General features: G+C 41.1%; 56 non-coding genes and 1 pseudogene across 56 annotated transcripts; 5 read left to right on the plus strand and 52 right to left on the minus strand.

The window, feature by feature from the left end:
• Positions 1-403: 403 nt before the first annotated feature.
• On the minus strand, positions 404-522 carry LOC114774119 (uncharacterized; annotated as a pseudogene).
• A 598-nt stretch (positions 523-1,120) lies between these two features.
• Positions 1,121-1,239, minus strand: LOC114773866 (5S ribosomal RNA). Its single transcript, XR_003744496.1, has one exon. It is a non-coding gene; the product is annotated as a 5S ribosomal RNA (ribosomal RNA).
• A 144-nt stretch (positions 1,240-1,383) lies between these two features.
• LOC114774074 (5S ribosomal RNA) lies at positions 1,384-1,502 on the minus strand. The gene has a single exon (XR_003744695.1). It is a non-coding gene; the product is annotated as a 5S ribosomal RNA (ribosomal RNA).
• A 144-nt stretch (positions 1,503-1,646) lies between these two features.
• On the minus strand, positions 1,647-1,765 carry LOC114773867 (5S ribosomal RNA). The gene has a single exon (XR_003744497.1). It is a non-coding gene; the product is annotated as a 5S ribosomal RNA (ribosomal RNA).
• A 144-nt stretch (positions 1,766-1,909) lies between these two features.
• LOC114773868 (5S ribosomal RNA) lies at positions 1,910-2,028 on the minus strand. The gene has a single exon (XR_003744498.1). It is a non-coding gene; the product is annotated as a 5S ribosomal RNA (ribosomal RNA).
• A 144-nt stretch (positions 2,029-2,172) lies between these two features.
• LOC114773869 (5S ribosomal RNA) lies at positions 2,173-2,291 on the minus strand. The gene has a single exon (XR_003744499.1). It is a non-coding gene; the product is annotated as a 5S ribosomal RNA (ribosomal RNA).
• A 144-nt stretch (positions 2,292-2,435) lies between these two features.
• LOC114773870 (5S ribosomal RNA) lies at positions 2,436-2,554 on the minus strand. The gene has a single exon (XR_003744500.1). It is a non-coding gene; the product is annotated as a 5S ribosomal RNA (ribosomal RNA).
• A 144-nt stretch (positions 2,555-2,698) lies between these two features.
• Positions 2,699-2,817, minus strand: LOC114773871 (5S ribosomal RNA). Its single transcript, XR_003744501.1, has one exon. It is a non-coding gene; the product is annotated as a 5S ribosomal RNA (ribosomal RNA).
• Positions 2,818-2,961: 144 nt separating this feature from the next.
• Positions 2,962-3,080, minus strand: LOC114773872 (5S ribosomal RNA). The gene has a single exon (XR_003744502.1). It is a non-coding gene; the product is annotated as a 5S ribosomal RNA (ribosomal RNA).
• Positions 3,081-3,224: 144 nt separating this feature from the next.
• LOC114773874 (5S ribosomal RNA) lies at positions 3,225-3,343 on the minus strand. The gene has a single exon (XR_003744504.1). It is a non-coding gene; the product is annotated as a 5S ribosomal RNA (ribosomal RNA).
• Positions 3,344-3,487: 144 nt separating this feature from the next.
• Positions 3,488-3,606, minus strand: LOC114773875 (5S ribosomal RNA). Its single transcript, XR_003744505.1, has one exon. It is a non-coding gene; the product is annotated as a 5S ribosomal RNA (ribosomal RNA).
• A 144-nt stretch (positions 3,607-3,750) lies between these two features.
• LOC114773876 (5S ribosomal RNA) lies at positions 3,751-3,869 on the minus strand. Its single transcript, XR_003744506.1, has one exon. It is a non-coding gene; the product is annotated as a 5S ribosomal RNA (ribosomal RNA).
• Positions 3,870-4,013: 144 nt separating this feature from the next.
• Positions 4,014-4,132, minus strand: LOC114774075 (5S ribosomal RNA). The gene has a single exon (XR_003744696.1). It is a non-coding gene; the product is annotated as a 5S ribosomal RNA (ribosomal RNA).
• A 144-nt stretch (positions 4,133-4,276) lies between these two features.
• LOC114773877 (5S ribosomal RNA) lies at positions 4,277-4,395 on the minus strand. Its single transcript, XR_003744507.1, has one exon. It is a non-coding gene; the product is annotated as a 5S ribosomal RNA (ribosomal RNA).
• Positions 4,396-4,539: 144 nt separating this feature from the next.
• Positions 4,540-4,658, minus strand: LOC114773878 (5S ribosomal RNA). The gene has a single exon (XR_003744508.1). It is a non-coding gene; the product is annotated as a 5S ribosomal RNA (ribosomal RNA).
• Positions 4,659-4,802: 144 nt separating this feature from the next.
• Positions 4,803-4,921, minus strand: LOC114773879 (5S ribosomal RNA). Its single transcript, XR_003744509.1, has one exon. It is a non-coding gene; the product is annotated as a 5S ribosomal RNA (ribosomal RNA).
• Positions 4,922-5,065: 144 nt separating this feature from the next.
• LOC114774053 (5S ribosomal RNA) lies at positions 5,066-5,184 on the minus strand. Its single transcript, XR_003744675.1, has one exon. It is a non-coding gene; the product is annotated as a 5S ribosomal RNA (ribosomal RNA).
• A 144-nt stretch (positions 5,185-5,328) lies between these two features.
• On the minus strand, positions 5,329-5,447 carry LOC114773880 (5S ribosomal RNA). The gene has a single exon (XR_003744510.1). It is a non-coding gene; the product is annotated as a 5S ribosomal RNA (ribosomal RNA).
• Positions 5,448-5,591: 144 nt separating this feature from the next.
• On the minus strand, positions 5,592-5,710 carry LOC114773882 (5S ribosomal RNA). Its single transcript, XR_003744511.1, has one exon. It is a non-coding gene; the product is annotated as a 5S ribosomal RNA (ribosomal RNA).
• A 144-nt stretch (positions 5,711-5,854) lies between these two features.
• On the minus strand, positions 5,855-5,973 carry LOC114773883 (5S ribosomal RNA). The gene has a single exon (XR_003744512.1). It is a non-coding gene; the product is annotated as a 5S ribosomal RNA (ribosomal RNA).
• A 144-nt stretch (positions 5,974-6,117) lies between these two features.
• Positions 6,118-6,236, minus strand: LOC114773884 (5S ribosomal RNA). The gene has a single exon (XR_003744513.1). It is a non-coding gene; the product is annotated as a 5S ribosomal RNA (ribosomal RNA).
• Positions 6,237-6,380: 144 nt separating this feature from the next.
• On the minus strand, positions 6,381-6,499 carry LOC114773886 (5S ribosomal RNA). Its single transcript, XR_003744515.1, has one exon. It is a non-coding gene; the product is annotated as a 5S ribosomal RNA (ribosomal RNA).
• Positions 6,500-6,643: 144 nt separating this feature from the next.
• LOC114773887 (5S ribosomal RNA) lies at positions 6,644-6,762 on the minus strand. The gene has a single exon (XR_003744516.1). It is a non-coding gene; the product is annotated as a 5S ribosomal RNA (ribosomal RNA).
• Positions 6,763-6,906: 144 nt separating this feature from the next.
• Positions 6,907-7,025, minus strand: LOC114773888 (5S ribosomal RNA). The gene has a single exon (XR_003744517.1). It is a non-coding gene; the product is annotated as a 5S ribosomal RNA (ribosomal RNA).
• A 144-nt stretch (positions 7,026-7,169) lies between these two features.
• Positions 7,170-7,288, minus strand: LOC114773889 (5S ribosomal RNA). Its single transcript, XR_003744518.1, has one exon. It is a non-coding gene; the product is annotated as a 5S ribosomal RNA (ribosomal RNA).
• Positions 7,289-7,432: 144 nt separating this feature from the next.
• Positions 7,433-7,551, minus strand: LOC114773890 (5S ribosomal RNA). Its single transcript, XR_003744519.1, has one exon. It is a non-coding gene; the product is annotated as a 5S ribosomal RNA (ribosomal RNA).
• A 144-nt stretch (positions 7,552-7,695) lies between these two features.
• Positions 7,696-7,814, minus strand: LOC114773891 (5S ribosomal RNA). Its single transcript, XR_003744520.1, has one exon. It is a non-coding gene; the product is annotated as a 5S ribosomal RNA (ribosomal RNA).
• Positions 7,815-7,958: 144 nt separating this feature from the next.
• Positions 7,959-8,077, minus strand: LOC114773892 (5S ribosomal RNA). Its single transcript, XR_003744521.1, has one exon. It is a non-coding gene; the product is annotated as a 5S ribosomal RNA (ribosomal RNA).
• Positions 8,078-8,221: 144 nt separating this feature from the next.
• On the minus strand, positions 8,222-8,340 carry LOC114773893 (5S ribosomal RNA). The gene has a single exon (XR_003744522.1). It is a non-coding gene; the product is annotated as a 5S ribosomal RNA (ribosomal RNA).
• Positions 8,341-8,484: 144 nt separating this feature from the next.
• LOC114773894 (5S ribosomal RNA) lies at positions 8,485-8,603 on the minus strand. The gene has a single exon (XR_003744523.1). It is a non-coding gene; the product is annotated as a 5S ribosomal RNA (ribosomal RNA).
• Positions 8,604-8,747: 144 nt separating this feature from the next.
• Positions 8,748-8,866, minus strand: LOC114773895 (5S ribosomal RNA). Its single transcript, XR_003744524.1, has one exon. It is a non-coding gene; the product is annotated as a 5S ribosomal RNA (ribosomal RNA).
• A 144-nt stretch (positions 8,867-9,010) lies between these two features.
• On the minus strand, positions 9,011-9,129 carry LOC114773898 (5S ribosomal RNA). Its single transcript, XR_003744526.1, has one exon. It is a non-coding gene; the product is annotated as a 5S ribosomal RNA (ribosomal RNA).
• Positions 9,130-9,273: 144 nt separating this feature from the next.
• Positions 9,274-9,392, minus strand: LOC114773899 (5S ribosomal RNA). The gene has a single exon (XR_003744527.1). It is a non-coding gene; the product is annotated as a 5S ribosomal RNA (ribosomal RNA).
• Positions 9,393-9,536: 144 nt separating this feature from the next.
• LOC114773900 (5S ribosomal RNA) lies at positions 9,537-9,655 on the minus strand. The gene has a single exon (XR_003744528.1). It is a non-coding gene; the product is annotated as a 5S ribosomal RNA (ribosomal RNA).
• Positions 9,656-9,799: 144 nt separating this feature from the next.
• Positions 9,800-9,918, minus strand: LOC114773901 (5S ribosomal RNA). Its single transcript, XR_003744529.1, has one exon. It is a non-coding gene; the product is annotated as a 5S ribosomal RNA (ribosomal RNA).
• Positions 9,919-10,062: 144 nt separating this feature from the next.
• LOC114773902 (5S ribosomal RNA) lies at positions 10,063-10,181 on the minus strand. Its single transcript, XR_003744530.1, has one exon. It is a non-coding gene; the product is annotated as a 5S ribosomal RNA (ribosomal RNA).
• Positions 10,182-10,325: 144 nt separating this feature from the next.
• LOC114773903 (5S ribosomal RNA) lies at positions 10,326-10,444 on the minus strand. The gene has a single exon (XR_003744531.1). It is a non-coding gene; the product is annotated as a 5S ribosomal RNA (ribosomal RNA).
• A 144-nt stretch (positions 10,445-10,588) lies between these two features.
• LOC114773904 (5S ribosomal RNA) lies at positions 10,589-10,707 on the minus strand. The gene has a single exon (XR_003744532.1). It is a non-coding gene; the product is annotated as a 5S ribosomal RNA (ribosomal RNA).
• A 144-nt stretch (positions 10,708-10,851) lies between these two features.
• Positions 10,852-10,970, minus strand: LOC114773905 (5S ribosomal RNA). Its single transcript, XR_003744533.1, has one exon. It is a non-coding gene; the product is annotated as a 5S ribosomal RNA (ribosomal RNA).
• A 144-nt stretch (positions 10,971-11,114) lies between these two features.
• On the minus strand, positions 11,115-11,233 carry LOC114774042 (5S ribosomal RNA). Its single transcript, XR_003744664.1, has one exon. It is a non-coding gene; the product is annotated as a 5S ribosomal RNA (ribosomal RNA).
• A 144-nt stretch (positions 11,234-11,377) lies between these two features.
• Positions 11,378-11,496, minus strand: LOC114774050 (5S ribosomal RNA). The gene has a single exon (XR_003744672.1). It is a non-coding gene; the product is annotated as a 5S ribosomal RNA (ribosomal RNA).
• Positions 11,497-11,639: 143 nt separating this feature from the next.
• On the minus strand, positions 11,640-11,758 carry LOC114773906 (5S ribosomal RNA). The gene has a single exon (XR_003744534.1). It is a non-coding gene; the product is annotated as a 5S ribosomal RNA (ribosomal RNA).
• A 144-nt stretch (positions 11,759-11,902) lies between these two features.
• Positions 11,903-12,021, minus strand: LOC114773907 (5S ribosomal RNA). The gene has a single exon (XR_003744535.1). It is a non-coding gene; the product is annotated as a 5S ribosomal RNA (ribosomal RNA).
• A 144-nt stretch (positions 12,022-12,165) lies between these two features.
• On the minus strand, positions 12,166-12,284 carry LOC114773909 (5S ribosomal RNA). Its single transcript, XR_003744537.1, has one exon. It is a non-coding gene; the product is annotated as a 5S ribosomal RNA (ribosomal RNA).
• A 144-nt stretch (positions 12,285-12,428) lies between these two features.
• LOC114773910 (5S ribosomal RNA) lies at positions 12,429-12,547 on the minus strand. Its single transcript, XR_003744538.1, has one exon. It is a non-coding gene; the product is annotated as a 5S ribosomal RNA (ribosomal RNA).
• Positions 12,548-12,691: 144 nt separating this feature from the next.
• LOC114773911 (5S ribosomal RNA) lies at positions 12,692-12,810 on the minus strand. The gene has a single exon (XR_003744539.1). It is a non-coding gene; the product is annotated as a 5S ribosomal RNA (ribosomal RNA).
• Positions 12,811-12,954: 144 nt separating this feature from the next.
• Positions 12,955-13,073, minus strand: LOC114774051 (5S ribosomal RNA). The gene has a single exon (XR_003744673.1). It is a non-coding gene; the product is annotated as a 5S ribosomal RNA (ribosomal RNA).
• A 144-nt stretch (positions 13,074-13,217) lies between these two features.
• On the minus strand, positions 13,218-13,336 carry LOC114773912 (5S ribosomal RNA). Its single transcript, XR_003744540.1, has one exon. It is a non-coding gene; the product is annotated as a 5S ribosomal RNA (ribosomal RNA).
• A 143-nt stretch (positions 13,337-13,479) lies between these two features.
• On the minus strand, positions 13,480-13,598 carry LOC114773913 (5S ribosomal RNA). Its single transcript, XR_003744541.1, has one exon. It is a non-coding gene; the product is annotated as a 5S ribosomal RNA (ribosomal RNA).
• Positions 13,599-13,741: 143 nt separating this feature from the next.
• LOC114773914 (5S ribosomal RNA) lies at positions 13,742-13,860 on the minus strand. The gene has a single exon (XR_003744542.1). It is a non-coding gene; the product is annotated as a 5S ribosomal RNA (ribosomal RNA).
• A 143-nt stretch (positions 13,861-14,003) lies between these two features.
• On the minus strand, positions 14,004-14,122 carry LOC114773915 (5S ribosomal RNA). Its single transcript, XR_003744543.1, has one exon. It is a non-coding gene; the product is annotated as a 5S ribosomal RNA (ribosomal RNA).
• Positions 14,123-14,264: 142 nt separating this feature from the next.
• Positions 14,265-14,383, minus strand: LOC114773916 (5S ribosomal RNA). Its single transcript, XR_003744544.1, has one exon. It is a non-coding gene; the product is annotated as a 5S ribosomal RNA (ribosomal RNA).
• Positions 14,384-14,925: 542 nt separating this feature from the next.
• On the plus strand, positions 14,926-15,044 carry LOC114773917 (5S ribosomal RNA). The gene has a single exon (XR_003744545.1). It is a non-coding gene; the product is annotated as a 5S ribosomal RNA (ribosomal RNA).
• A 145-nt stretch (positions 15,045-15,189) lies between these two features.
• LOC114773918 (5S ribosomal RNA) lies at positions 15,190-15,308 on the plus strand. Its single transcript, XR_003744546.1, has one exon. It is a non-coding gene; the product is annotated as a 5S ribosomal RNA (ribosomal RNA).
• Positions 15,309-15,452: 144 nt separating this feature from the next.
• On the plus strand, positions 15,453-15,571 carry LOC114773920 (5S ribosomal RNA). Its single transcript, XR_003744548.1, has one exon. It is a non-coding gene; the product is annotated as a 5S ribosomal RNA (ribosomal RNA).
• A 144-nt stretch (positions 15,572-15,715) lies between these two features.
• On the plus strand, positions 15,716-15,834 carry LOC114773921 (5S ribosomal RNA). The gene has a single exon (XR_003744549.1). It is a non-coding gene; the product is annotated as a 5S ribosomal RNA (ribosomal RNA).
• Positions 15,835-15,978: 144 nt separating this feature from the next.
• Positions 15,979-16,097, plus strand: LOC114773922 (5S ribosomal RNA). The gene has a single exon (XR_003744550.1). It is a non-coding gene; the product is annotated as a 5S ribosomal RNA (ribosomal RNA).
• Positions 16,098-16,190: the final 93 nt, after the last annotated feature.

A 16,190-nucleotide genomic window follows, 5' to 3' on the forward strand; every position in this document is an offset into this window, starting at 1 on the left:
GTGCCTATAGTAGAGATCAAAAAAAAAAAAAAAAAAAAGTGTGGAGTGTGGAAGGAAAATTTAGTAGGCCCGAACACTCCACGTGTTTCACCTTTAGTCATGGAACAGTTAGAAGACAACAACTGCGTATCTTAGGTCTGACCTTGTTGATGCAAAAGCTTGACACAAAAACTAGACATAAACTGATAAAAGAAAGGTTCTGTGACGTTGATGGGCGCCACTGTCCAAAGTGGTGCGAGCCTGCTTTTCGACGTGGTACACCCCAGATGTATAAATGCTTATGAACTGTAATCAAGAAGGGGGGATGTTCTCTTGTGGGTCCCCCCTTGCACGGTAAAATAAACTTGGATTATCAATTCAGTTGACTTCCTTTATTGCAGCTCCCCAGACGGCAGAATTTCCACCACAAAAGCACCTGGTATTCCCATGAGGTCTCCCATCCAGGTACTAACCAGGCCCAAGCCTTCTTAGCTTCCGAGATCAGACGAGACCGGGCGTTCTTGGGCTGGTATGGCCGTAAGCAATCTCTGCTTGAAAATCTTGGACTTTAAACAACCTTAGGCTTGAAAACATATCACAGAGTGAAAATACCTCTTAACTTACTTTAGAAAAAAACTAACAAAGCGATGCAAAAAAACTTCATTTTAAAAAGTTTTTCAACAGTTAAAGCTTACAGAACCTGGTATTCCCAGGAGGTCTCCCATGCAGGTACTAACCCGGCCTAAGCTTTTACAGCATTTATCAGACGCCCTTATCCAGAGCGACTTACAATCATTAGATACAGGGACAGTCCCCCTGGAGCAACTTAGGGTTAAGTGTCTTGCTCAGGGACACAATGGCAGTAAGTGGGATTCGAACCCGGGTCTTCGAGTTCACAGGCGAGTGTGTTACCCACTAGGCTACTACCACCCATAAGCCTTCTTAGCTTCCGAGATCAGACAAGACCGGGCGTTCTTGGGCTGGTATGGCCGTAAGCAATCTCTGCTTGAAAATCTTGGACTTTAAACAACCTAGGCTTGAAAACATAGCACAGAGTGAAAATACCTCTTAACTTACTTTACAAAAAAACTAACAAAGCAATGCAAAAAAACTTCATTTTAAAAAGTTTTTCAACAGTTAAAGCTTACAGCACCTGGTATTCCCAGGAGGTCTCCCATCCAAGTACTAACCAGGCCCAAGCCTTCTTAGCTTCCGAGATCAGACGAGACCGGGCGTTCTTGGGCTGGTATGGCCGTAAGCAATCTCTGCTTGAAAATCTTGGACTTTAAACAACCTAGGCTTGAAAACATATCACAGAGTGAAAATACCTCTTAACTTACTTTAGAAAAAAACTAACAAAGCGATGCAAAAAAACTTCATTTTAAAAAGTTTTTCAACAGTTAAAGCTTACAGAACCTGGTATTCCCAGGAGGTCTCCCATCCAAGTACTAACCAGGCCCAAGCCTTCTTAGCTTCCGAGATCAGACGAGACCGGGCGTTCTTGGGCTGGTATGGCCGTAAGCAATCTCTGCTTGAAAATCTTGGACTTTAAACAACCTAGGCTTGAAAACATATCACAGAGTGAAAATACCTCTTAACTTACTTTAGAAAAAAACTAACAAAGCGATGCAAAAAAACTTCATTTTAAAAAGTTTTTCAACAGTTAAAGCTTACAGCACCTGGTATTCCCAGGAGGTCTCCCATCCAAGTACTAACCAGGCCCAAGCCTTCTTAGCTTCCGAGATCAGACGAGACCGGGCGTTCTTGGGCTGGTATGGCCGTAAGCAATCTCTGCTTGAAAATCTTGGACTTTAAACAACCTAGGCTTGAAAACATATCACAGAGTGAAAATACCTCTTAACTTACTTTAGAAAAAAACTAACAAAGCGATGCAAAAAAACTTCATTTTAAAAAGTTTTTCAACAGTTAAAGCTTACAGCACCTGGTATTCCCAGGAGGTCTCCCATCCAAGTACTAACCAGGCCCAAGCCTTCTTAGCTTCCGAGATCAGACGAGACCGGGCGTTCTTGGGCTGGTATGGCCGTAAGCAATCTCTGCTTGAAAATCTTGGACTTTAAACAACCTAGGCTTGAAAACATATCACAGAGTGAAAATACCTCTTAACTTACTTTAGAAAAAAACTAACAAAGCGATGCAAAAAAACTTCATTTTAAAAAGTTTTTCAACAGTTAAAGCTTACAGCACCTGGTATTCCCAGGAGGTCTCCCATCCAAGTACTAACCAGGCCCAAGCCTTCTTAGCTTCCGAGATCAGACGAGACCGGGCGTTCTTGGGCTGGTATGGCCGTAAGCAATCTCTGCTTGAAAATCTTGGACTTTAAACAACCTAGGCTTGAAAACATATCACAGAGTGAAAATACCTCTTAACTTACTTTAGAAAAAAACTAACAAAGCGATGCAAAAAAACTTCATTTTAAAAAGTTTTTCAACAGTTAAAGCTTACAGCACCTGGTATTCCCAGGAGGTCTCCCATCCAAGTACTAACCAGGCCCAAGCCTTCTTAGCTTCCGAGATCAGACGAGACCGGGCGTTCTTGGGCTGGTATGGCCGTAAGCAATCTCTGCTTGAAAATCTTGGACTTTAAACAACCTAGGCTTGAAAACATATCACAGAGTGAAAATACCTCTTAACTTACTTTAGAAAAAAACTAACAAAGCGATGCAAAAAAACTTCATTTTAAAAAGTTTTTCAACAGTTAAAGCTTACAGCACCTGGTATTCCCAGGAGGTCTCCCATCCAAGTACTAACCAGGCCCAAGCCTTCTTAGCTTCCGAGATCAGACGAGACCGGGCGTTCTTGGGCTGGTATGGCCGTAAGCAATCTCTGCTTGAAAATCTTGGACTTTAAACAACCTAGGCTTGAAAACATATCACAGAGTGAAAATACCTCTTAACTTACTTTAGAAAAAAACTAACAAAGCGATGCAAAAAAACTTCATTTTAAAAAGTTTTTCAACAGTTAAAGCTTACAGCACCTGGTATTCCCAGGAGGTCTCCCATCCAAGTACTAACCAGGCCCAAGCCTTCTTAGCTTCCGAGATCAGACGAGACCGGGCGTTCTTGGGCTGGTATGGCCGTAAGCAATCTCTGCTTGAAAATCTTGGACTTTAAACAACCTAGGCTTGAAAACATATCACAGAGTGAAAATACCTCTTAACTTACTTTAAAAAAAAACTAACAAAGCGATGCAAAAAAACTTCATTTTAAAAAGTTTTTCAACAGTTAAAGCTTACAGCACCTGGTATTCCCAGGAGGTCTCCCATCCAAGTACTAACCAGGCCCAAGCCTTCTTAGCTTCCGAGATCAGACGAGACCGGGCGTTCTTGGGCTGGTATGGCCGTAAGCAATCTCTGCTTGAAAATCTTGGACTTTAAACAACCTAGGCTTGAAAACATATCACAGAGTGAAAATACCTCTTAACTTACTTTAGAAAAAAACTAACAAAGCGATGCAAAAAAACTTCATTTTAAAAAGTTTTTCAACAGTTAAAGCTTACAGCACCTGGTATTCCCAGGAGGTCTCCCATCCAAGTACTAACCAGGCCCAAGCCTTCTTAGCTTCCGAGATCAGACGAGACCGGGCGTTCTTGGGCTGGTATGGCCGTAAGCAATCTCTGCTTGAAAATCTTGGACTTTAAACAACCTAGGCTTGAAAACATATCACAGAGTGAAAATACCTCTTAACTTACTTTAGAAAAAAACTAACAAAGCGATGCAAAAAAACTTCATTTTAAAAAGTTTTTCAACAGTTAAAGCTTACAGCACCTGGTATTCCCAGGAGGTCTCCCATCCAAGTACTAACCAGGCCCAAGCCTTCTTAGCTTCCGAGATCAGACGAGACCGGGCGTTCTTGGGCTGGTATGGCCGTAAGCAATCTCTGCTTGAAAATCTTGGACTTTAAACAACCTAGGCTTGAAAACATATCACAGAGTGAAAATACCTCTTAACTTACTTTAGAAAAAAACTAACAAAGCGATGCAAAAAAACTTCATTTTAAAAAGTTTTTCAACAGTTAAAGCTTACAGAACCTGGTATTCCCAGGAGGTCTCCCATCCAAGTACTAACCAGGCCCAAGCCTTCTTAGCTTCCGAGATCAGACGAGACCGGGCGTTCTTGGGCTGGTATGGCCGTAAGCAATCTCTGCTTGAAAATCTTGGACTTTAAACAACCTAGGCTTGAAAACATATCACAGAGTGAAAATACCTCTTAACTTACTTTAGAAAAAAACTAACAAAGCGATGCAAAAAAACTTCATTTTAAAAAGTTTTTCAACAGTTAAAGCTTACAGCACCTGGTATTCCCAGGAGGTCTCCCATCCAAGTACTAACCAGGCCCAAGCCTTCTTAGCTTCCGAGATCAGACGAGACCGGGCGTTCTTGGGCTGGTATGGCCGTAAGCAATCTCTGCTTGAAAATCTTGGACTTTAAACAACCTAGGCTTGAAAACATATCACAGAGTGAAAATACCTCTTAACTTACTTTAGAAAAAAACTAACAAAGCGATGCAAAAAAACTTCATTTTAAAAAGTTTTTCAACAGTTAAAGCTTACAGCACCTGGTATTCCCAGGAGGTCTCCCATCCAAGTACTAACCAGGCCCAAGCCTTCTTAGCTTCCGAGATCAGACGAGACCGGGCGTTCTTGGGCTGGTATGGCCGTAAGCAATCTCTGCTTGAAAATCTTGGACTTTAAACAACCTAGGCTTGAAAACATATCACAGAGTGAAAATACCTCTTAACTTACTTTAGAAAAAAACTAACAAAGCGATGCAAAAAAACTTCATTTTAAAAAGTTTTTCAACAGTTAAAGCTTACAGCACCTGGTATTCCCAGGAGGTCTCCCATCCAAGTACTAACCAGGCCCAAGCCTTCTTAGCTTCCGAGATCAGACGAGACCGGGCGTTCTTGGGCTGGTATGGCCGTAAGCAATCTCTGCTTGAAAATCTTGGACTTTAAACAACCTAGGCTTGAAAACATATCACAAAGTGAAAATACCTCTTAACTTACTTTAGAAAAAAACTAACAAAGCGATGCAACAAAACTTAATTTTAAAAAGATTTTCAACAGTTAAAGCTTACAGCACCTGGTATTCCCAGGAGGTCTCCCATCCAAGTACTAACCAGGCCCAAGCCTTCTTAGCTTCCGAGATCAGACAAGACCGGGCGTTCTTGGGCTGGTATGGCCGTAAGCAATCTCTGCTTGAAAATCTTGGACTTTAAACAACCTAGGCTTGAAAACATATCACAGAGTGAAAATACCTCTTAACTTACTTTAGAAAAAAACTAACAAAGCGATGCAAAAAAACTTCATTTTAAAAAGTTTTTCAACAGTTAAAGCTTACAGCACCTGGTATTCCCAGGAGGTCTCCCATCCAAGTACTAACCAGGCCCAAGCCTTCTTAGCTTCCGAGATCAGACGAGACCGGGCGTTCTTGGGCTGGTATGGCCGTAAGCAATCTCTGCTTGAAAATCTTGGACTTTAAACAACCTAGGCTTGAAAACATATCACAGAGTGAAAATACCTCTTAACTTACTTTAGAAAAAAACTAACAAAGCGATGCAAAAAAACTTCATTTTAAAAAGTTTTTCAACAGTTAAAGCTTACAGCACCTGGTATTCCCAGGAGGTCTCCCATCCAAGTACTAACCAGGCCCAAGCCTTCTTAGCTTCCGAGATCAGACGAGACCGGGCGTTCTTGGGCTGGTATGGCCGTAAGCAATCTCTGCTTGAAAATCTTGGACTTTAAACAACCTAGGCTTGAAAACATATCACAGAGTGAAAATACCTCTTAACTTACTTTAGAAAAAAACTAACAAAGCGATGCAAAAAAACTTCATTTTAAAAAGTTTTTCAACAGTTAAAGCTTACAGCACCTGGTATTCCCAGGAGGTCTCCCATCCAAGTACTAACCAGGCCCAAGCCTTCTTAGCTTCCGAGATCAGACGAGACCGGGCGTTCTTGGGCTGGTATGGCCGTAAGCAATCTCTGCTTGAAAATCTTGGACTTTAAACAACCTAGGCTTGAAAACATATCACAGAGTGAAAATACCTCTTAACTTACTTTAGAAAAAAACTAACAAAGCGATGCAAAAAAACTTCATTTTAAAAAGTTTTTCAACAGTTAAAGCTTACAGCACCTGGTATTCCCAGGAGGTCTCCCATCCAAGTACTAACCAGGCCCAAGCCTTCTTAGCTTCCGAGATCAGACGAGACCGGGCGTTCTTGGGCTGGTATGGCCGTAAGCAATCTCTGCTTGAAAATCTTGGACTTTAAACAACCTAGGCTTGAAAACATATCACAGAGTGAAAATACCTCTTAACTTACTTTAGAAAAAAACTAACAAAGCGATGCAAAAAAACTTCATTTTAAAAAGTTTTTCAACAGTTAAAGCTTACAGCACCTGGTATTCCCAGGAGGTCTCCCATCCAAGTACTAACCAGGCCCAAGCCTTCTTAGCTTCCGAGATCAGACGAGACCGGGCGTTCTTGGGCTGGTATGGCCGTAAGCAATCTCTGCTTGAAAATCTTGGACTTTAAACAACCTAGGCTTGAAAACATATCACAGAGTGAAAATACCTCTTAACTTACTTTAGAAAAAAACTAACAAACCGATGCAAAAAAACTTCATTTTAAAAAGTTTTTCAACAGTTAAAGCTTACAGCACCTGGTATTCCCAGGAGGTCTCCCATCCAAGTACTAACCAGGCCCAAGCCTTCTTAGCTTCCGAGATCAGACGAGACCGGGCGTTCTTGGGCTGGTATGGCCGTAAGCAATCTCTGCTTGAAAATCTTGGACTTTAAACAACCTAGGCTTGAAAACATATCACAGAGTGAAAATACCTCTTAACTTACTTTAGAAAAAAACTAACAAAGCGATGCAAAAAAACTTCATTTTAAAAAGTTTTTCAACAGTTAAAGCTTACAGCACCTGGTATTCCCAGGAGGTCTCCCATCCAAGTACTAACCAGGCCCAAGCCTTCTTAGCTTCCGAGATCAGACGAGACCGGGCGTTCTTGGGCTGGTATGGCCGTAAGCAATCTCTGCTTGAAAATCTTGGACTTTAAACAACCTAGGCTTGAAAACATATCACAGAGTGAAAATACCTCTTAACTTACTTTAGAAAAAAACTAACAAAGCGATGCAAAAAAACTTCATTTTAAAAAGTTTTTCAACAGTTAAAGCTTACAGCACCTGGTATTCCCAGGAGGTCTCCCATCCAAGTACTAACCAGGCCCAAGCCTTCTTAGCTTCCGAGATCAGACGAGACCGGGCGTTCTTGGGCTGGTATGGCCGTAAGCAATCTCTGCTTGAAAATCTTGGACTTTAAACAACCTAGGCTTGAAAACATATCACAGAGTGAAAATACCTCTTAACTTACTTTAGAAAAAAACTAACAAAGCGATGCAAAAAAACTTCATTTTAAAAAGTTTTTCAACAGTTAAAGCTTACAGCACCTGGTATTCCCAGGAGGTCTCCCATCCAAGTACTAACCAGGCCCAAGCCTTCTTAGCTTCCGAGATCAGACGAGACCGGGCGTTCTTGGGCTGGTATGGCCGTAAGCAATCTCTGCTTGAAAATCTTGGACTTTAAACAACCTAGGCTTGAAAACATATCACAGAGTGAAAATACCTCTTAACTTACTTTAGAAAAAAACTAACAAAGCGATGCAAAAAAACTTCATTTTAAAAAGTTTTTCAACAGTTAAAGCTTACAGCACCTGGTATTCCCAGGAGGTCTCCCATCCAAGTACTAACCAGGCCCAAGCCTTCTTAGCTTCCGAGATCAGACGAGACCGGGCGTTCTTGGGCTGGTATGGCCGTAAGCAATCTCTGCTTGAAAATCTTGGACTTTAAACAACCTAGGCTTGAAAACATATCACAGAGTGAAAATACCTCTTAACTTACTTTAGAAAAAAACTAACAAAGCGATGCAAAAAAACTTCATTTTAAAAAGTTTTTCAACAGTTAAAGCTTACAGCACCTGGTATTCCCAGGAGGTCTCCCATCCAAGTACTAACCAGGCCCAAGCCTTCTTAGCTTCCGAGATCAGACGAGACCGGGCGTTCTTGGGCTGGTATGGCCGTAAGCAATCTCTGCTTGAAAATCTTGGACTTTAAACAACCTAGGCTTGAAAACATATCACAGAGTGAAAATACCTCTTAACTTACTTTAGAAAAAAACTAACAAAGCGATGCAAAAAAACTTCATTTTAAAAAGTTTTTCAACAGTTAAAGCTTACAGCACCTGGTATTCCCAGGAGGTCTCCCATCCAAGTACTAACCAGGCCCAAGCCTTCTTAGCTTCCGAGATCAGACGAGACCGGGCGTTCTTGGGCTGGTATGGCCGTAAGCAATCTCTGCTTGAAAATCTTGGACTTTAAACAACCTAGGCTTGAAAACATATCACAGAGTGAAAATACCTCTTAACTTACTTTAGAAAAAAACTAACAAAGCGATGCAAAAAAACTTCATTTTAAAAAGTTTTTCAACAGTTAAAGCTTACAGCACCTGGTATTCCCAGGAGGTCTCCCATCCAAGTACTAACCAGGCCCAAGCCTTCTTAGCTTCCGAGATCAGACGAGACCGGGCGTTCTTGGGCTGGTATGGCCGTAAGCAATCTCTGCTTGAAAATCTTGGACTTTAAACAACCTAGGCTTGAAAACATATCACAGAGTGAAAATAACTCTTAACTTACTTTAGAAAAAAACTAACAAAGCGATGCAAAAAAACTTCATTTTAAAAAGTTTTTCAACAGTTAAAGCTTACAGCACCTGGTATTCCCAGGAGGTCTCCCATCCAAGTACTAACCAGGCCCAAGCCTTCTTAGCTTCCGAGATCAGACGAGACCGGGCGTTCTTGGGCTGGTATGGCCGTAAGCAATCTCTGCTTGAAAATCTTGGACTTTAAACAACCTAGGCTTGAAAACATATCACAGAGTGAAAATACCTCTTAACTTACTTTAGAAAAAAACTAACAAAGCGATGCAAAAAAACTTCATTTTAAAAAGTTTTTCAACAGTTAAAGCTTACAGCACCTGGTATTCCCAGGAGGTCTCCCATCCAAGTACTAACCAGGCCCAAGCCTTCTTAGCTTCCGAGATCAGACGAGACCGGGCGTTCTTGGGCTGGTATGGCCGTAAGCAATCTCTGCTTGAAAATCTTGGACTTTAAACAACCTAGGCTTGAAAACATATCACAGAGTGAAAATACCTCTTAACTTACTTTAGAAAAAAACTAACAAAGCGATGCAAAAAAACTTCATTTTAAAAAGTTTTTCAACAGTTAAAGCTTACAGCACCTGGTATTCCCAGGAGGTCTCCCATCCAAGTACTAACCAGGCCCAAGCCTTCTTAGCTTCCGAGATCAGACGAGACCGGGCGTTCTTGGGCTGGTATGGCCGTAAGCAATCTCTGCTTGAAAATCTTGGACTTTAAACAACCTAGGCTTGAAAACATATCACAGAGTGAAAATACCTCTTAACTTACTTTAGAAAAAAACTAACAAAGCGATACAAAAAAACTTCATTTTAAAAAGTTTTTCAACAGTTAAAGCTTACAGCACCTGGTATTCCCAGGAGGTCTCCCATCCAAGTACTAACCAGGCCCAAGCCTTCTTAGCTTCCGAGATCAGACGAGACCGGGCGTTCTTGGGCTGGTATGGCCGTAAGCAATCTCTGCTTGAAAATCTTGGACTTTAAACAACCTAGGCTTGAAAACATATCACAGAGTGAAAATACCTCTTAACTTACTTTAGAAAAAAACTAACAAAGCGATGCAAAAAAACTTCATTTTAAAAAGTTTTTCAACAGTTAAAGCTTACAGCACCTGGTATTCCCAGGAGGTCTCCCATCCAAGTACTAACCAGGCCCAAGCCTTCTTAGCTTCCGAGATCAGACGAGACCGGGCGTTCTTGGGCTGGTATGGCCGTAAGCAATCTCTGCTTGAAAATCTTGGACTTTAAACAACCTAGGCTTGAAAACATATCACAGAGTGAAAATACCTCTTAACTTACTTTAGAAAAAAACTAACAAAGCGATGCAAAAAAACTTCATTTTAAAAAGTTTTTCAACAGTTAAAGCTTACAGCACCTGGTATTCCCAGGAGGTCTCCCATCCAAGTACTAACCAGGCCCAAGCCTTCTTAGCTTCCGAGATCAGACGAGACCGGGCGTTCTTGGGCTGGTATGGCCGTAAGCAATCTCTGCTTGAAAATCTTGGACTTTAAACAACCTAGGCTTGAAAACATATCACAGAGTGAAAATACCTCTTAACTTACTTTAGAAAAAAACTAACAAAGCGATGCAAAAAAACTTCATTTTAAAAAGTTTTTCAACAGTTAAAGCTTACAGCACCTGGTATTCCCAGGAGGTCTCCCATCCAAGTACTAACCAGGCCCAAGCCTTCTTAGCTTCCGAGATCAGACGAGACCGGGCGTTCTTGGGCTGGTATGGCCGTAAGCAATCTCTGCTTGAAAATCTTGGACTTTAAACAACCTAGGCTTGAAAACATATCACAGAGTGAAAATACCTCTTAACTTACTTTAGAAAAAAACTAACAAAGCGATGCAAAAAAACTTCATTTTAAAAAGTTTTTCAACAGTTAAAGCTTACAGCACCTGGTATTCCCAGGAGGTCTCCCATCCAAGTACTAACCAGGCCCAAGCCTTCTTAGCTTCCGAGATCAGACGAGACCGGGCGTTCTTGGGCTGGTATGGCCGTAAGCAATCTCTGCTTGAAAATCTTGGACTTTAAACAACCTAGGCTTGAAAACATATCACAGAGTGAAAATACCTCTTAACTTACTTTAGAAAAAAACTAACAAAGCGATGCAAAAAAACTTCATTTTAAAAAGTTTTTCAACAGTTAAAGCTTACAGCACCTGGTATTCCCAGGAGGTCTCCCATCCAAGTACTAACCAGGCCCAAGCCTTCTTAGCTTCCGAGATCAGACGAGACCGGGCGTTCTTGGGCTGGTATGGCCGTAAGCAATCTCTGCTTGAAAATCTTGGACTTTAAACAACCTAGGCTTGAAAACATATCACAGAGTGAAAATACCTCTTAACTTACTTTAGAAAAAAACTAACAAAGCGATGCAAAAAAACTTCATTTTAAAAAGTTTTTCAACAGTTAAAGCTTACAGCACCTGGTATTCCCAGGAGGTCTCCCATCCAAGTACTAACCAGGCCCAAGCCTTCTTAGCTTCCGAGATCAGACGAGACCGGGCGTTCTTGGGCTGGTATGACCGTAAGCAATCTCTGCTTGAAAATCTTGGACTTTAAACAACCTAGGCTTGAAAACATATCACAGAGTGAAAATACCTCTTAACTTACTTTAGAAAAAAACTAACAAAGCGATGCAAAAAAACTTCATTTTAAAAAGTTTTTCAACAGTTAAAGTTTACAGCACCTGGTATTCCCAGGAGGTCTCCCATCCAAGTACTAACCAGGCCCAAGCCTTCTTAGCTTCCGAGATCAGACGAGACCGGGCGTTCTTGGGCTGGTATGGCCGTAAGCAATCTCTGCTTGAAAATCTTGGACTTTAAACAACCTAGGCTTGAAAACATATCACAGAGTGAAAATACCTCTTAACTTACTTTAGAAAAAACTAACAAAGCGATGCAAAAAAACTTCATTTTAAAAAGTTTTTCAACAGTTAAAGCTTACAGCACCTGGTATTCCCAGGAGGTCTCCCATCCAAGTACTAACCAGGCCCAAGCCTTCTTAGCTTCCGAGATCAGACGAGACCGGGCGTTCTTGGGCTGGTATGGCCGTAAGCAATCTCTGCTTGAAAATCTTGGACTTTAAACAACCTAGGCTTGAAAACATATCACAGAGTGAAAATACCTCTTAACTTACTTTAGAAAAAAACTAACAAAGCGATGCAAAAAAACTTCATTTTAAAAAGTTTTTCAACAGTTAAAGCTTACAGCACCTGGTATTCCCAGGAGGTCTCCCATCCAAGTACTAACCAGGCCCAAGCCTTCTTAGCTTCCGAGATCAGACGAGACCGGGCGTTCTTGGGCTGGTATGGCCGTAAGCAATCTCTGCTTGAAAATCTTGGACTTTAAACAACCTAGGCTTGAAAACATATCACAGAGTGAAAATACCTCTTAACTTACTTTAGAAAAAAACTAACAAAGCGATGCAAAAAAACTTCATTTTAAAAAGTTTTTCAACAGTTAAAGCTTACAGCACCTGGTATTCCCAGGAGGTCTCCCATCCAAGTACTAACCAGGCCCAAGCCTTCTTAGCTTCCGAGATCAGACGAGACCGGGCGTTCTTGGGCTGGTATGGCCGTAAGCAATCTCTGCTTGAAAATCTTGGACTTTAAACAACCTAGGCTTGAAAACATATCACAGAGTGAAAATACCTCTTAACTTACTTTAGAAAAAAACTAACAAAGCGATGCAAAAAAACTTCATTTTAAAAAGTTTTTCAACAGTTAAAGCTTACAGCACCTGGTATTCCCAGGAGGTCTCCCATCCAAGTACTAACCAGGCCCAAGCCTTCTTAGCTTCCGAGATCAGACGAGACCGGGCGTTCTTGGGCTGGTATGGCCGTAAGCAATCTCTGCTTGAAAATCTTGGACTTTAAACAACCTAGGCTTGAAAACATATCACAGAGTGAAAATACCTCTTAACTTACTTTAGAAAAAAACTAACAAAGCGATGCAAAAAAACTTCATTTTAAAAAGTTTTTCAACAGTTAAAGCTTACAGCACCTGGTATTCCCAGGAGGTCTCCCATCCAAGTACTAACCAGGCCCAAGCCTTCTTAGCTTCCGAGATCAGACGAGACCGGGCGTTCTTGGGCTGGTATGGCCGTAAGCAATCTCTGCTTGAAAATCTTGGACTTTAAACAACCTAGGCTTGAAAACATATCACAGAGTGAAAATACCTCTTAACTTACTTTAGAAAAAAACTAACAAAGCGATGCAAAAAAACTTCATTTTAAAAAGTTTTTCAACAGTTAAAGCTTACAGCACCTGGTATTCCCAGGAGGTCTCCCATCCAAGTACTAACCAGGCCCAAGCCTTCTTAGCTTCCAAGATCAGACGAGACCGGGCGTTCTTGGGCTGGTATGGCCGTAAGCAATCTCTGCTTGAAAATCTTGGACTTTAAACAACCTAGGCTTGAAAACATATCACAGAGTGAAAATACCTCTTAACTTACTTTAGAAAAAAACTAACAAAGCGATGCAAAAAAACTTCATTTTAAAAAGTTTTTCAACAGTTAAAGCTTACAGCACCTGGTATTCCCAGGAGGTCTCCCATCCAAGTACTAACCAGGCCCAAGCCTTCTTAGCTTCCGAGATCAGACGAGACCGGGCGTTCTTGGGCTGGTATGGCCGTAAGCAATCTCTGCTTGAAAATCTTGGACTTTAAACAACCTAGGCTTGAAAACATATCACAGAGTGAAAATACCTCTTAACTTACTTTAGAAAAAACTAACAAAGCGATGCAAAAAAACTTCATTTTAAAAAGTTTTTCAACAGTTAAAGCTTACAGCACCTGGTATTCCCAGGAGGTCTCCCATCCAAGTACTAACCAGGCCCAAGCCTTCTTAGCTTCCGAGATCAGACGAGACCGGGCGTTCTTGGGCTGGTATGGCCGTAAGCAATCTCTGCTTGAAAATCTTGGACTTTAAACAACCTAGGCTTGAAAACATATCACAGAGTGAAAATACCTCTTAACTTACTTTAGAAAAAACTAACAAAGCGATGCAAAAAAACTTCATTTTAAAAAGTTTTTCAACAGTTAAAGCTTACAGCACCTGGTATTCCCAGGAGGTCTCCCATCCAAGTACTAACCAGGCCCAAGCCTTCTTAGCTTCCGAGATCAGACGAGACCGGGCGTTCTTGGGCTGGTATGGCCGTAAGCAATCTCTGCTTGAAAATCTTGGACTTTAAACAACCTAGGCTTGAAAACATATCACAGAGTGAAAATACCTCTTAACTTACTTTAGAAAAAACTAACAAAGCGATGCAAAAAAACTTCATTTTAAAAAGTTTTTCAACAGTTAAAGCTTACAGCACCTGGTATTCCCAGGAGGTCTCCCATCCAAGTACTAACCAGGCCCAAGCCTTCTTAGCTTCCGAGATCAGACGAGACCGGGCGTTCTTGGGCTGGTATGGCCGTAAGCAATCTCTGCTTGAAAATCTTGGACTTTAAACAACCTAGGCTTGAAAACATATCACAGAGTGAAAATACCTCTTAACTTACTTTAGAAAAAACTAACAAAGCGATGCAAAAAAACTTCATTTTAAAAGTTTTTCAACAGTTAAAGCTTACAGCACCTGGTATTCCCAGGAGGTCTCCCATCCAAGTACTAACCAGGCCCAAGCCTTCTTAGCTTCCGAGATCAGACGAGACCGGGCGTTCTTGGGCTGGTATGGCCGTAAGCAATCTCTGCTTGAAAATCTTGGACTTTAAACAACCTAGGCTTGAAAACATATCACAGAGTGAAAATACCTCTTAACTTACTTTAGAAAAAAACTAACAAAGCGATGCAAAAAAAACTTCATTTTAAAAAAGTTTTTCAACAGTTAAAGCTTCAGCACCCTGGTAATTCCAAGAGGTCTTTACCATCCAGTACTAACCAGGCCAATGCCGTCTTAGCTTTCGAGATCAGACGAGACCGGGCGTTCTGGGCGGTATGCGTAAGGCCTTTAAAAACTAGCTTGAAAAATTCACAGATGAAAATACTCTTAAAATTTAATAAAACCCAAAGCTAAAAATTAGTGTTTAAAAAGCTAAAAACTTGGTATCAGGGCTTATGGGCTACCAGGGAAGCCTGTAGCTTTAACGTTAGAAAAACTTTTTAAAATGAATTTTTTTTGCATCGCTTTGTTAGTTTTTTTCTAAAGTAATTTAAGAGGTATTTTCACTCTGTGATATGTTTTCAAGCCTAGGTTGTTTAAAGTCCAAGATTTTCAAGCAGAGATTGCTTACGGCCATACCAGCCCAAGAACGCCCGGTCTCGTCTGATCTCGGAAGCTAAGAAGGCTTGGGCCTGGTTAGTACTTGGATGGGAGACCTCCTGGGAATACCAGGTGCTGTAAGCTTTAACTGTTGAAAAACTTTTTAAAATGAAGTTTTTTTTGCATCGCTTTGTTAGTTTTTTTCTAAAGTAAGTTAAGAGGTATTTTCACTCTGTGATATGTTTTCAAGCCTAGGTTGTTTAAAGTCCAAGATTTTCAAGCAGAGATTGCTTACGGCCATACCAGCCCAAGAACGCCCGGTCTCGTCTGATCTCGGAAGCTAAGAAGGCTTGGGCCTGGTTAGTACTTGGATGGGAGACCTCCTGGGAATACCAGGTGCTGTAAGCTTTAACTGTTGAAAAACTTTTTAAAATGAAGTTTTTTTGCATCGCTTTGTTAGTTTTTTTCTAAAGTAAGTTAAGAGGTATTTTCACTCTGTGATATGTTTTCAAGCCTAGGTTGTTTAAAGTCCAAGATTTTCAAGCAGAGATTGCTTACGGCCATACCAGCCCAAGAACGCCCGGTCTCGTCTGATCTCGGAAGCTAAGAAGGCTTGGGCCTGGTTAGTACTTGGATGGGAGACCTCCTGGGAATACCAGGTGCTGTAAGCTTTAACTGTTGAAAAACTTTTTAAAATGAAGTTTTTTTGCATCGCTTTGTTAGTTTTTTTCTAAAGTAAGTTAAGAGGTATTTTCACTCTGTGATATGTTTTCAAGCCTAGGTTGTTTAAAGTCCAAGATTTTCAAGCAGAGATTGCTTACGGCCATACCAGCCCAAGAACGCCCGGTCTCGTCTGATCTCGGAAGCTAAGAAGGCTTGGGCCTGGTTAGTACTTGGATGGGAGACCTCCTGGGAATACCAGGTGCTGTAAGCTTTAACTGTTGAAAAACTTTTTAAAATGAAGTTTTTTTGCATCGCTTTGTTAGTTTTTTTCTAAAGTAAGTTAAGAGGTATTTTCACTCTGTGATATGTTTTCAAGCCTAGGTTGTTTAAAGTCCAAGATTTTCAAGCAGAGATTGCTTACGGCCATACCAGCCCAAGAACGCCCGGTCTCGTCTGATCTCGGAAGCTAAGAAGGCTTGGGCCTGGTTAGTACTTGGATGGGAGACCTCCTGGGAATACCAGGTGCTGTAAGCTTTAACTGTTGAAAAACTTTTTAAAATGAAGTTTTTTTGCATCGCTTTGTTAGTTTTTTTCTAAAGTAAGTTAAGAGGTATTTTCACTCTGTGA

Source organism: Denticeps clupeoides, unplaced genomic scaffold, assembly GCF_900700375.1.
Source record: "Denticeps clupeoides unplaced genomic scaffold, fDenClu1.1, whole genome shotgun sequence".
Lineage (NCBI taxonomy): Eukaryota > Metazoa > Chordata > Actinopteri > Clupeiformes > Denticipitidae > Denticeps > Denticeps clupeoides.